Source organism: Rhinichthys klamathensis, unplaced genomic scaffold (genome assembly GCF_029890125.1).
Source record: "Rhinichthys klamathensis goyatoka isolate OS25496 unplaced genomic scaffold, OSU_Roscu_1.1 h1tg000395l_1, whole genome shotgun sequence".
Classification (NCBI taxonomy): domain Eukaryota; kingdom Metazoa; phylum Chordata; class Actinopteri; order Cypriniformes; family Leuciscidae; genus Rhinichthys; species Rhinichthys klamathensis.
In genome coordinates, this window is record NW_026606897.1 from 249,791 (window position 1) to 262,871 (window position 13,081).

Here is a 13,081-nt window from a genome sequence, read left to right on the forward strand (position 1 = left end):
CTGCTGTGCCTCATTGGTGAGAGCAGATACATGTGGACATGTGTGATCCAGGCATTATGAGCCTGGTGCATTTATCCATCCCGGCTTTAGCGGTCTGCTCATTTGAAACATGAGCATGACTTATTTTCTGAGGGTATTAGGGTACAAGGGCTAATCCCTTGCCTGCATTTTCATACATTCATATGCAGAGGATGAGGATCAAAGTGATTAGCTTCATTCAATGTGTTTAAACTCTGAAAAAAAGAAGGGGGAAAAAGTAAATTCTAAATACTAAGGTCTGTATGTTTCTCTAAAATGACTTTTAAATAGAACATTTAAACATTTAAATAGGATGATTATGTTCTGATGTTCAAAATTTTCAGAAAATGTTTTTACCTGATGATGATATGGTAAATTTTTTGTGTGGCCTATATTGTGACACTAACCCACACATTTTCTCATTAGTGTACAGGTCCTTCTCAAAACATTTGCATATTGTGATAAAGTTTATTATTTTCCATAATGTAATGATAAAAATTAAACTTTCATATATTTTAGATTCATTGCACACCAACTGAAATATTTCAGGTCTTTTATTGTTTTAATACTGATGATTTTGGCATACAGCTCATGAAAACCCAAAATTCCTGTCTCAAAAAATTAGCATATCATGAAAAGGGTCTCTAAACGAGCTATTAACCTAATCATCTGAATCAACTAATTAACTCCAAACACCTGCAAAAGATTCCTGAGGCTTTTAAAAACTCCCAGCCTGTTTCATTACTCAAAACCGCAATCATGGGTAAGACTGCCGACCTGACTGTTGTCCAGAAGGCCATCATTGACACCCTCAAGCAAAAGGGTAAGACAGAAAGAAATTTCTGAACAAATAGGCTGTTCCCAGAGTGCTGTATCAAGGCACCTCAGTGGGAAGTCTGTGGGAAGGAAAAAGTGTGGCAAAAAACGCTGCAATGAGAAGAGGTGACCGGACTCTGAGGAAGATTGTGGAGAAGGACCGATTCCAGACCTTGGGGGACCTGCGGAAGCAGTGGACTGAGTCTGGAGTAGAAACATCCAGAGCCACCGTGCACAGGCGTGTGCAGGAAATGGGGTACAGGTGCCGCATTCCCCAGGTCAAGCCACTTTTGAACCAGAAACAGCGGCAGAAGCGCCTGACCTGGGCTACAGAGAAGCAGCACTGGACTGTTGCTCAGTTTTGCATGTCATTCGGAAATCAAGGTGCCAGAGTCTGGAGGAAGACTGGGGAGAAGGAAATGCCAAAATGCCTGAAGTCCAGTGTCAAGTACCCACAGTCAGTGATGGTCTGGGGTGCCATGTCAGCTGCTGGTGTTGGTGCACTGTGTTTTATCAAGGGCAGGGTCAATGCAGCTAGCTATCAGGAGATTTTGGAGCACTTCATGCTTCCATCTGCTGAAAAGCTTTATGGAGATGAAGATTTAATTTTTCAGCACGACCTGGCACCTGCTCACAGTGCCAAAACCACTGGTAAATGGTTTACTGACCATGGTACTGTGCTCAATTGGCCTGCCAACTCTCCTGACCTGAACCCCATAGGGGTTATATCCCCAATATCCCCATCTGTGGGATATTGTGAAGAGAAAGTTGAGAGACGCAAGACCCAACACTCTGGATGAGCTTAAGGCCGCTATCGAAGCATCCTGGGCCTCCATAACACCTCAGCAGTGCCACAGGCTGATTGCTTCCATGCCACGCCGCATTGAAGCAGTCATTTCTGCAAAAGGATTCCCGACCAAGTATTGACTATTGAGTGCATAACTGAACATAATTATTTGAAGGTTGACTTTTTTTTTTTTGTATTAAAAACACTTCTTTTATTGGTCGGATGAAATATGCTAATTTTTTGAGACAGGAATTTTGGGTTTTCATGAGCTGTATGCCAAAATCATCAGTATTAAAACAATAAAAGACCTGAAATATTTCAGTTGGTGTGCAATGAATCTAAAATATATGAAACTTTAATTTTTATCATTACATTATGGAAAATAATGACCTTTATCACAATATGCTAATTTTTTGAGAAGGACCTGTATATATATATATATATATATATATATATATATATACACAAATACATATAGAATATTATTATTAAAATATTATAATTAATATAAAATAATATTATTATTATTTATATTTACTTATTTAAATGTTAATTTTGTAATAAAGTGTTGTAAGGTCAAACAATAAGAGGAATATACTGAAATGAAGTCATTAAGTCGTATGTGTTTGGAACGACATGAGTGTGAGTGAGTGAATAAGTGAATGTGCTGTGAGGGTTCTAGTTTATTTATATTCACTAGTCTCTTCTCAAACAAGTAAGAGTGAAAGATATTAAGCCAAAGCTCACCAACACAAATAAACAGATAAAGTCCAAGCAAACTTTTGACTGATGATCCAGTCATGATGTCTTGCTCATCTGTCAGTCAAACAGCAGTGCTGTTGCCCCCGTCAACTCGAGGGCACAGTTGGCCACAACTCTAATCTGCAGTCTAAATTCTTTTTTTTTTTTCTTTTTTTTACAAAATAACTCACACTTCACACGGTGCTGCCGTCTGCTTCCTTAGTCCGTCATTTGTCTCCCTCTGACAGGAGCTAAAGAAAAGCCAGAAAGAGAAAGAAGCAGCTTTAGAAGTCAGTCAGGCATAGCTACAGGGTCCCCTTGTTCATTTCGTCGCAATATACCGTCAAAGTGCGGCATCTTAGACACCCGTCCATATTTTATTCAGAGTGCAGCTTTTGTGAGGGGATTTTGTCTAATACACTGCAAAAACTAAAAATCTTGCCAAGTATATTTTTCTAATTTCTAGTCAAAATATCTCATCACACTTAATATAAGACAAAATCACCTAAATACCAAGATTTAAGTGAGATAAAGGAGCTTGTTTTTAGACAGTGCATCTTGAATATCTTGTTAAGTGAAACTGTCTTAAAAATATCTTGTTTTGAGTCATATCTCAGATGAAACAAGCTTTTTTGACATGTCATAAGGTTTTTAAGCTGCTGTGTTATTTGTAAAAGATGAATCGTCTTGTTTCAAGAAACAGACTTGACTTGAATTGAGACAACAAATCTGCTTTATTGAAAACTGCAGGTCAACATGCCCAACTCACAACAACTCACAATGACATATATTGACGGCAAAAAAACGTAATTTATTTACGTATAAACAACTTTACCGACGTACAAATTTGTATGTATTCCTATTTAACTTATGCATATTAAAATCGTGGTTTTGACTCTATTGCATTCAATTGTCTTATCAATTAAATTTTCAGTCGCATTTATTAATAGTTTAATGTTACACCCCATATGGAAAAGGTTTGCTAAAAACTCCTGTGATTCTTATATGTTCCAACAGAATATTGTAAGGGACATATATGCTGCAAAAACCACATATGTTTTAAACATTTAAACTACACACACAAGCACACATTTTAATTACAAAAATATTTTATTAGAATGTGTTCTACAATATACAGTTGCATATTTCACATATCAATAGTTTTCATTTTAAATCCTGCATCACCAGATTTCATTTTCATTTGTGACAATTTCTCTAAACTTTATCACAGTACTACTAGGTATACAACAGTTCTATTCTTAACCTACAAACATAAAACTTTCCTAAATGTTGAAGTGATTCTTATGCGTATCACTCTAAAAAATAATTCAGTGGCTTAGTAAATATCACAGTAATAATTAACTTTATTACCTAAAATCTCTGAATATCATTTACTTGATAGTTTGAGTTGAACATAGCCTACCGAAATAATTGACTAAAACTCCAACAATAAATTTTGTCTGAAATTTACAGTTATATTTAAGTTTGAAGTTTTTCACTAAAATAATTTAGTATTTGACTAACCAATTATTTATTTAAAATACACTGAGCTAAATTTGTCAAATTTCCATCACAATATTTGAGAATGGATAATTAAACTAATCTGTTTCAAGAACCACAAATATTACTTAAATAAAATCAATATTATTAATATTTAACAAGCATAAGAAATTGTATTTTACTGTCTATGATTACAACAACGCACCCCTCCCCCACCCTCTGACGTGACGACAACTCGACGGTTGAGTGAGCGCGCGCTGTTTGAACTCCAGTGCAGAACAGTTCTCCTCTCCTCAGCCTCGCAGAATTGGTGCATTTCCTCTGTGAAATTCAGGTGTGTATGTTTTATTTTATCCGTATAATCATTAATGTGCTTTAAATAATTTTATTTAATGTGAAGGAACATACAGAGACGCAATGTTACTCGCCTTAAACGAGTGTCGACTCGCGCCTGCCTTTTCGCGTGATTGTAAGGCCTCGCATATAAAACACACGACTATATTCTTAAAGATAATGAATTATAACTAATTTGGATGATAAAATGTCCTCAGAACTGTGCACTGTTTGTTTATTGGCAGGTTATGGAGTCAGTCGCGTCGCAGCATCTTTCGGCTGTGAGTGACGCAGGACGGCGGTGTAAAGTTAGAGGTTCCCCCGCAGAGGCGAGTCCATCTCCGGCACGCGAAACAGCGCTGATCCGGTGGATACTGGATAACAGACCGGTTGATTACACTTGAATTACTTTATTGTTTAGGCCTAAATGTTTAATTTTTACTTCGAAAATGTTTCTTACATGAGTTTAGATGTAGGCAATATTGCATACGTGTTAAAAATAGTATAAAATATATGCTGTTTTGCTGTAATGTTAGGCTACTAATCGACAATAAAGGCCAATGTCATGTAGTTATACCGGTGGTTGTATGGAATATTTTTACAAAGGTTTAGAGGAAATAAAAAAGTTAATATTACTGCCATATAAACACAGTTTATATTACTCATAAATATTTGTTTTTAAATGTTTCCCCCTAATTATTTCTACTCAAGTTTATTTGTTAATGTACCAAATGCAGTTACTCGGATCTATTTAATTTGTTTTACTAACATTTACTCAGTTAATACAGTGTAAGTAATTGCTTTCACTGCTTAAAAATCTAATCAATATTCTAAGTTTAAAAATGTTTCACCAAAAAAATTGAGTAAATCATATTAAATGTTTTTAGAGTGCATCACCACCAGAGTTCATGTCACATACAAAAACATATTCCAGCCAATTTTAATCACTGTTCTAGAAACATATTTGACTCAGCTTTGTTCATTTGCAATAATATGTTATGATTTTGTTCACAAACAACAGGCCCAGACAGTTAACAATTAATACACAATCTTACAATATCATTTCTTTTCAACTGCTCTTTCAAATCCTGTAGTAAAATTAACAGTCTTCATAAAGATCAGTGATATTCTGACAGTAATCCTCTAACCGGCATCTGCACTGTACAATTTAAAGGGATACTCCACTTTAAAATGAAAATTTTCATCATATACTCCCCCTCATGTTGTTTTAATCCTTAATGAATTTCTTTCTTCTGCTGAACAGAAAGGAAGATATTTAGAAGAATATCAGTAACCAGACAGTTTCTGGTCTCATTGACTTACATAGTATAAAAGTCAATGAGACCAGAAACTGTCTGGTTACTGATATTCTTCTAAATATCTTCCTTTCTGTTCAGCAGAAGAAAGAAATTCATAAAGGATTAAAACAACATGAGGGTGAGTATATGATGAAAGAATTTTCTTTTTAAAGTGGAGTATCCCTTTAAGAATCTGCCAACTGCATATAAGTGAATCAGATGTTGGTCATCAAAACATGAAATCTGTACGAAACACATAAACAAATTACACAAAATGTGTATAAATTCTATATGACTTTAATTTGACTAGCATATAATTAAATATAAGAACTTTAAATTATTATATATGAATTTTATATATTTCGAGTAATACCATACACATTTGCATACTTTTGTCATGTAAAACTCATACAAGTCTTTTAACAGTATTCATATATAACGCAAAAATCCCCTACAAGTTGTATGTGTGTTATTTAGTATGAAATGGGCCATAATCGGTCTGATTTTGTATAGGACATGTATTGGCCTTATATGAAACACAGAAGGTAATTCTGGCCGATTTAAGTAAGGAAGATAATATATGGTTGCTGTATATGAACCATGCAGGTTTTTTTCATATGGGTTAAAAATACCTTCTTTAATTGTTTAACCATTTTGTAATATTTGGTTTATTTATTGTGAAACACAAAAGGCATTTTCTCCTATAGACCCATAATACACTAAAACATAAATTCACAAAAGACATCAATTTTATTAGCTTGGTGTAATCCAAATCTTTAGAATCCATGCGTTGTTTGCAAAAAACAGATCCAAATTCAGCCCTTCATCCAGTGATCTTCATAATTTCTCTCAGCAGAGACCGTAAACGCCAAATCCTGGCATCCCGCGCTCTTGGTGAATTCAAATTCAAAAATTGCGCCCGAAGCGTTACGACATGTTTTACAGCAGTGATATCAGACGCTCATTGGCTCTCGCATGCTTCGTCACAGATTGCGACATGCCATGTTTAATTGGTGTACTACATTTGAAATGGAGAATCGCGCGCGCCTTCAAAGAGCGAACCGAAACCGGATTAGCGTTTTCATGGATTAATAACTTAAATTCTGCTCTATAACGTTACCTCATACAAATATATTATATAGCCTACTGCCAGAGAGGACTGCGACACATCGTCCTGTGAACGACTTTTGGTACCGGTTTTGACATTTTCTCACTAAATAAAATTATTGCGATTAAACGTGTAACGTTATGTCTGTGTTTTTCATTATAATTGTAACATTAGTTACATAGTTTTAAGAAATGGTTAGGTGTAGGGGTAGGATTAGCCTAGTGGCTCAAACTATATTTTAATGCTTTATTGTTAATAAAACTGCCATTTCCCTACACATTATGTTCATTACGTTTGATCCTTTTAATATTGTCTATAAAATGGGTATGTTTAGGTGTGGGAGTAGGGTAAAGGGATCTTACATTTATAATCTATAAAATGTTCTACTATGTTTTCATATTGCAGTTCCATAAATACTGTGAGCCAAAATGTTGAGAAAAATGAAGCTGTTTCCCTTTTATGCAGTCCTCTGGGACTTTTTGCTGTTTAAAAAAAAAAGGTTGTGTATTTTTCACTTTTTCTGTCTAGTAAACAGTAGTTAATGTCTTGAATCTAGTAGGTAAAATGTCTTGAATCTAGAACAGTATTACTTTTGTTGAGCTTACAATAAGGTAGCCTAAATACACTTGAGATGATGACAGGATGGTAAATTATGGCTTATTATGGCAAAAGAGCACTGCCTAATATGAGTCAGGAATGCTAACTTCAAGGCATTTTGTCTCAAAATGCCCGTTTCCAATCTTATTTCAAGTTGGTGGTGACTTAAATCTAGAACAGTGTAACAATTATAGAACTAAAAATTAGTTAAATACACTTGAAACAAACAGGATGACAAAAGAAAATGCTACTTTTGAGCATGACTAGCTTATTATGAGACACAAAACATCACAATACTAGTAAAATATAGCTAAAAATGAGTTTTCCCAGCTAATTTCAAGATCACTCATATCTTTTAAGGCTTAAATATAATGTCTTATTTCAAGAAATCTTACCAAGAGAATTTTCACTTGTTCCATTGGCAGATTTTTTTGCTTATTACAAGCAAAAATATCTTGTATTCATTTTTTTTTGCTTATTTTTGGAGGGGCCTTTTTTCCAGTGTACTCGCTGATCCTGGGGAACCTGAGACGTTTCAGAATGATTAGAAATGCAAATTAGAAATGAGAAGCCTGGCTGATGTCTCGCACTCACAGTGCCGAGTTGGTGATGATGGTAAAATATTGAAATGGGTGCAGTGCAGCTTGTTAGATCCCTCAGTTCAGGTCTGCTGGGAGTGACGGCTTGGACGTGTCATGGAAAAAGTGTCTTAAAGATTAGCACAGAGGCAAAGAGGCTTTGTTTTGCTCTGTGCTAAATACTTGCCACTTTTTGAGCTTAAAAATAGCAGGTGAGACCAGGGTTGTCTCGCACAATTTTTTAGTTCTTTGTTAATTATCCCCAGTGGAACAAACGTTAGGTGCAACTGAAAGCTTAAGTTCTTGGGTACAGCATACACAAAATGTAGCAAAAAGGCCTAGTTAGACACAAATTGTAGGGTTAATTGGTACAGTTTAAAGTGGTTTAGTTTTAAGAGTATCAGAGAATCAGAATTTTTTTAAACTAAATTAATCTAAAATAAATTTTAAATATTTAAAATAAACTAATTACTAATCACTCACCACACACATACTGTATATATTTACTCTATATATGTGTGTGTGGTGAGTGATTAGTTTAGTTTAAATATATATATATATATATTTATATCTACATTTATGAATTTAAATAATAAACTCAAATATATTTTGAATGAATACAAATGATACATTATAATTGTATTAATGAATTGTATTTAATAATTGTTTATAATGATTTTAACCCTTAACCCTTTTTAATTACTGAACCACTGGGGAATTTTTTATTTATTTAATTCTTTTCCTGGTCAATTATTTAGTTATTATTTTTATATTGCACTCCATGCTCCAAAATAACCTTAAATCCACTGTGATAATCATTCCCTTTCACACTCTTTTCATTAATGTTGTTTGACAGATGACATTGTATATCCAAGGCTCTTTGTGTCCGGATCCTGGGGGCTGTTCCATAAACCAAGATTAGAGTATAAGCCAGGCTTATTTCAGTTAGTCAGGCTTATTTTTGGTAGATTCGGTTTCATAAATCAAACTTAAAAAAGTTCAAACTCAGTTACCCTGGCAACTTATGCTGGGAAACTAGCCTGGTCCAGGGCAGGCTAACTGTCAGGCTAAGCCTCAGTTGTTACACAGATCCTCAACACTGACCGACAAGAACACAATGATATTACCACTGACAGTCTCTAATACCATTATTGGACTTTATAAATACACAGTATACAGAAAATCAACTTAAATAAGGCTACAATATAGACAATATAGACACATATATAAGGCGTTTTAAAGTTGTCCGTTTAGGACACACTCAAAAAAATGATATGTTGGCTTTACTTAACTTTTTTTTGTAAACAGGTTCCACCGGTTCCACATAACTATGTTTCGTTAAACAAACATAATATGTTCATGTAACTTCAACATCATGGAATTTGGTCATTTTAAGCGACCCAATTAAACTCTGAGCTAATGAGTTAATTAAGTGAATAATTGAGTGATGATTGAGCATTATTGAAGACACCTGATGTTAACAAGCAGAATCTCTGAAGGAGAAAACCGGAATGTTTAAGTCACCATTATGGAGATAAGTATTCGTTTTAGTTGGGCTCTTGACCATTAACTTATTAACTTTAGATTTTGTTTGGTTGCTGTACATGAGTTATAACAGCCGGATGAACAATAAACAAAGGTCATCTGATGGTATTTGTTGTGTTTTAACATAATAATTATTTCACAATCATTTGACCTCAATCACTGAACTTATATTAAACCGAATTTCTGAGTTAAGTTTACCTTATGGATAATAACAGCACTGTCATTGTAGAGAATACTATTTTTAGATTTTTCAATGAAATTCAAATGACCAAATCAAGAAATAAAAAAGAAACTTCCTAAAAAATATTTAGAGTAGGCACACACAGACATCAAGAATCAGCATATGAATCTCAGCAATGGTGACAAACAGATCATAAGCTCATTATTTATTCATGCAACAATGCATGATGGGAGCCATGAATGAGTTTTGATTGGTGGCACCCAGAATGCACTGCAATATGCTTTATAATTGTCACCATTGGTGAGATTTACAGGCTGATTCTTGATGTCTGTGTGTGTCTACTGAAGTGATTTTTTAGGAAGTTTCTTTTTTATTTATTGATTTGATCATTTGAATTTCATTGAAAAGTCAATAAAATAGTATGCTCTACAATGACAGTGCTGTTATTATCCATAAGGTAAACTTAACTCAGAAATTCAGTTTAATATAAGTTCAGTGACTCAGGTCAAATGATTATGAAATAATGATTATGTTAAAACACAACCAATACCATCAGATGACCTTTGTTTATTGTTCATCCGGCTGTTATAACTCATGTACAGCAACCAAACAAAATCTAAAGTTAATAAGTTAATGGTCAAGAGCCCAACTAAAACAAATACTTATCTCCATAATGGTGACTTAAACATTCCGGTTTTCTCATTCAGAGATTCTGCTTGTTAACATCAGGTGTCTTCAATAATGCTCAATCATCACTCAATTATTCACTTAATTATCTCATTAGCTCAGAGTTTAATTGGGTCGATTAAAATAACCAAATTCCATGATGTTCAAGTTACATGAACATATTATGTTTGTTTAACGAAACATAGTTATGTGGAACCGGTGGAACCTGTTTACAAAAAAAAGTTAAGTAAAGCCAACATATCATTTTTTTGAGTGCATGTCATTTTTGTAATAAAGACATTTTTATTAAGGAATGCCTCGGTTATCAGAGAATTCTTTCTCTACACTGTCTCTTATATATATATATATAAATATATATATATATATATATTATGTACTTTATTATGTCTTTCAATTCAAACACATTTAACACAATTATACAAATAGACAGTTCCTTTAAAGACATCATATTTTCCCCCAATAAATATTCCTTATTTTTCCTTCTACTTTTTTATGTTTTGTGATAATACCAACACATACATATAAATAAAACAATAAATAAATATTAATAAAAATATAACATTCACATATATCAAACTCTTATAATGAATGACACATAATTCCTAATAGTTATTCAAGTAATATTATTTAAATATCAAATATTCAATATTAAATAAGTAAATAAATAAAATAACAAATAACTAGAAATAAAAGGGAAGGTTACATAAAAATGTAGTTAATGTAGGCCAATATATATTCCTTTATTTTATGGAATATTCTTTGATTTTAGAGTTGCACATATCTTTTCAAAATGTATACATTTGTTCTTAATTTAATGTTATCCTCTCCATAATGTACTTTAGAAACTAAATCTAACCACTCATTTAAAACTGGGGATTCTTGCTTTCTCAAAAGAATTATTGCATTAAAGGCTGTAATTCTCAGCATTCTAAATAAGTATCATCTTTATAAAGTAGCATAGGTCCTATACCCAAAACTATATTTTGTATCGATATATTTAGTTTCTTAAAAAAAATCTTCCCTGAATTAGGCTACTTCTGTTCAATTTCTTTTTTTTATTAGAAGTATAAAATATATGAGTGTAATGAGCTAGAAGTTCACTGCAACTTATCCAACATCCTAAAGAGAAATTATTATAATTAGAAGATATTTCTAGTGTTATAAAATACCGCATATTAATTTTCCAAGCAAAATGTATATTTTAGTCAGAATTATTGCGCTCCTATTTGGCGCGCATGCACGCAGCAGCGCTCGTTCAATATGAAGATTAGCAGCAAAATGGATACATTTGCACGACTTTCTAACATTTACAGATGGAGAATATAACTGTAAAATGTAATTTTTGCACTGAGGGGGAAAAAAACATGTCACAAACGCATAAAACAGCACAAAATATACGCTGTTTGATGGTGGATCGATTTGATCCACGATCGACCTCTTGGGCTGCTTCAGAAACGCGTGCACACGCAATTATCTAGACTAGATAAACCTGGATCAAATTAGTGAGATTGCGTGAACTTCAATTACCTTTTATGGAACCACTTTAGCCCCAACTTATTTGTTAGGCTCATTCAAGTCCGGTTTTGGAGTTTAATCCCCGCTTTTCTAAGCTTCATATGGAACAGCCCCCGGGTCTGTCAGTCTTGTCTCTGCTCAATGTTTCTATGTTTGTCTTGTGTTTGAGCACATGGCTTTGTCTTTGTTTGTGTTGGCCATGTGCTCCTCTTGTACCGCCTCCTTGTTTCACTAATTGTGCTCACCTGATCCTCATGTGCTCCTTTCCCTCATGTCTCTGCTGGTTCGTTGCATGTGTACAGGGGCGGCCTTACCTATGTTTCACCCGTTTCAATTGAAACGGGCCCCGCCCTCCAAGGGGGCCCCAACAGACCAGCAAAATCCCATTCATTTTCTCGGTAGGATATTGATTTTCAGCCATAATGTCTAAACCATTCAAGGTAGATTGACCACGAGCTACGAGGTTGTGAAATGAAAGTTTCTGCTCCTTTAAAAGCCACAAGCTACGAAATCAACCTTGTTATTTGCAAAACACTGACCTCTGATTGGTAGAACTCGCGGTTACCATGGCGACGTTTACCACCCCCGCGAACGGCTTAAGCGATCTGAATAATATCGGTAGTTTATGTATTTATACCTTTGGGTTTTTTGCCGTTAGGTTAAAATGTTATTTTGAGCAGAAAAAGAATTTTAAGAGGAAATGAAACTGAAAAACAAAAGATATCGGACAACAAAAGAAAAGCTTTATTCAGTCTACCAAAAGTGAAGTTACCCTGCGTGAAAGGGCAAGGCTTATTCCATGATATATAATTGTATATAGTTTTAATCAAATAAGGTTGGATTATTTCTATGTTGAGCTGCCTGTTCATGAAGCTGAAAGTGCACGTAATAAAATAATATCCCATTGATGCAAACCAACAGGAATCCTTGCTTTTTCTGCTCTATTATGTTTATGTTTTATGTAGGGCCCCATATTAGTTATTGAAACGGGCCTCCAGATGCTTAAGGCCGCCACTGCATGTGTAGGCCTATGTAGTGGATGAAATTCTTGCTTGTCTACTGATCTTTTAGACAGTGTTTCCTGCCAGTTCAAGTTTAATTTAATTTAATTTAATTTAATTTAATTTATTTTATTTTATTTTATTTTATTTTATTCTTTTGAATTTGCTTTAGTCTAGTTCCAGTCTTTTGCTCTAGGTTTCTCAAGCCTTATTTTTTGGTTTCTATTTTGATTTGACCTTTTCTCTGTTTGTAGCCTCAGTTATATATTCCTAGTATTTCTTTTTGTTTATAATTTTTATTATTTTCTATTTTCAGTTAAATCAGTTTGTTTCTTTTCTGTAGTCGCTGTGCTGAGTCAGTTTTGCTTTTTCTTGT

General features: G+C 34.0%; 1 protein-coding gene across 10 annotated transcripts in view; it reads left to right on the plus strand.

Moving 5' to 3' along the window:
- col14a1a (collagen, type XIV, alpha 1a) overlaps window positions 1–13,081 on the plus strand; it is a 166,406-nt gene that overhangs the window by 102,654 nt on the left and 50,671 nt on the right. The window lies entirely within an intron of this gene.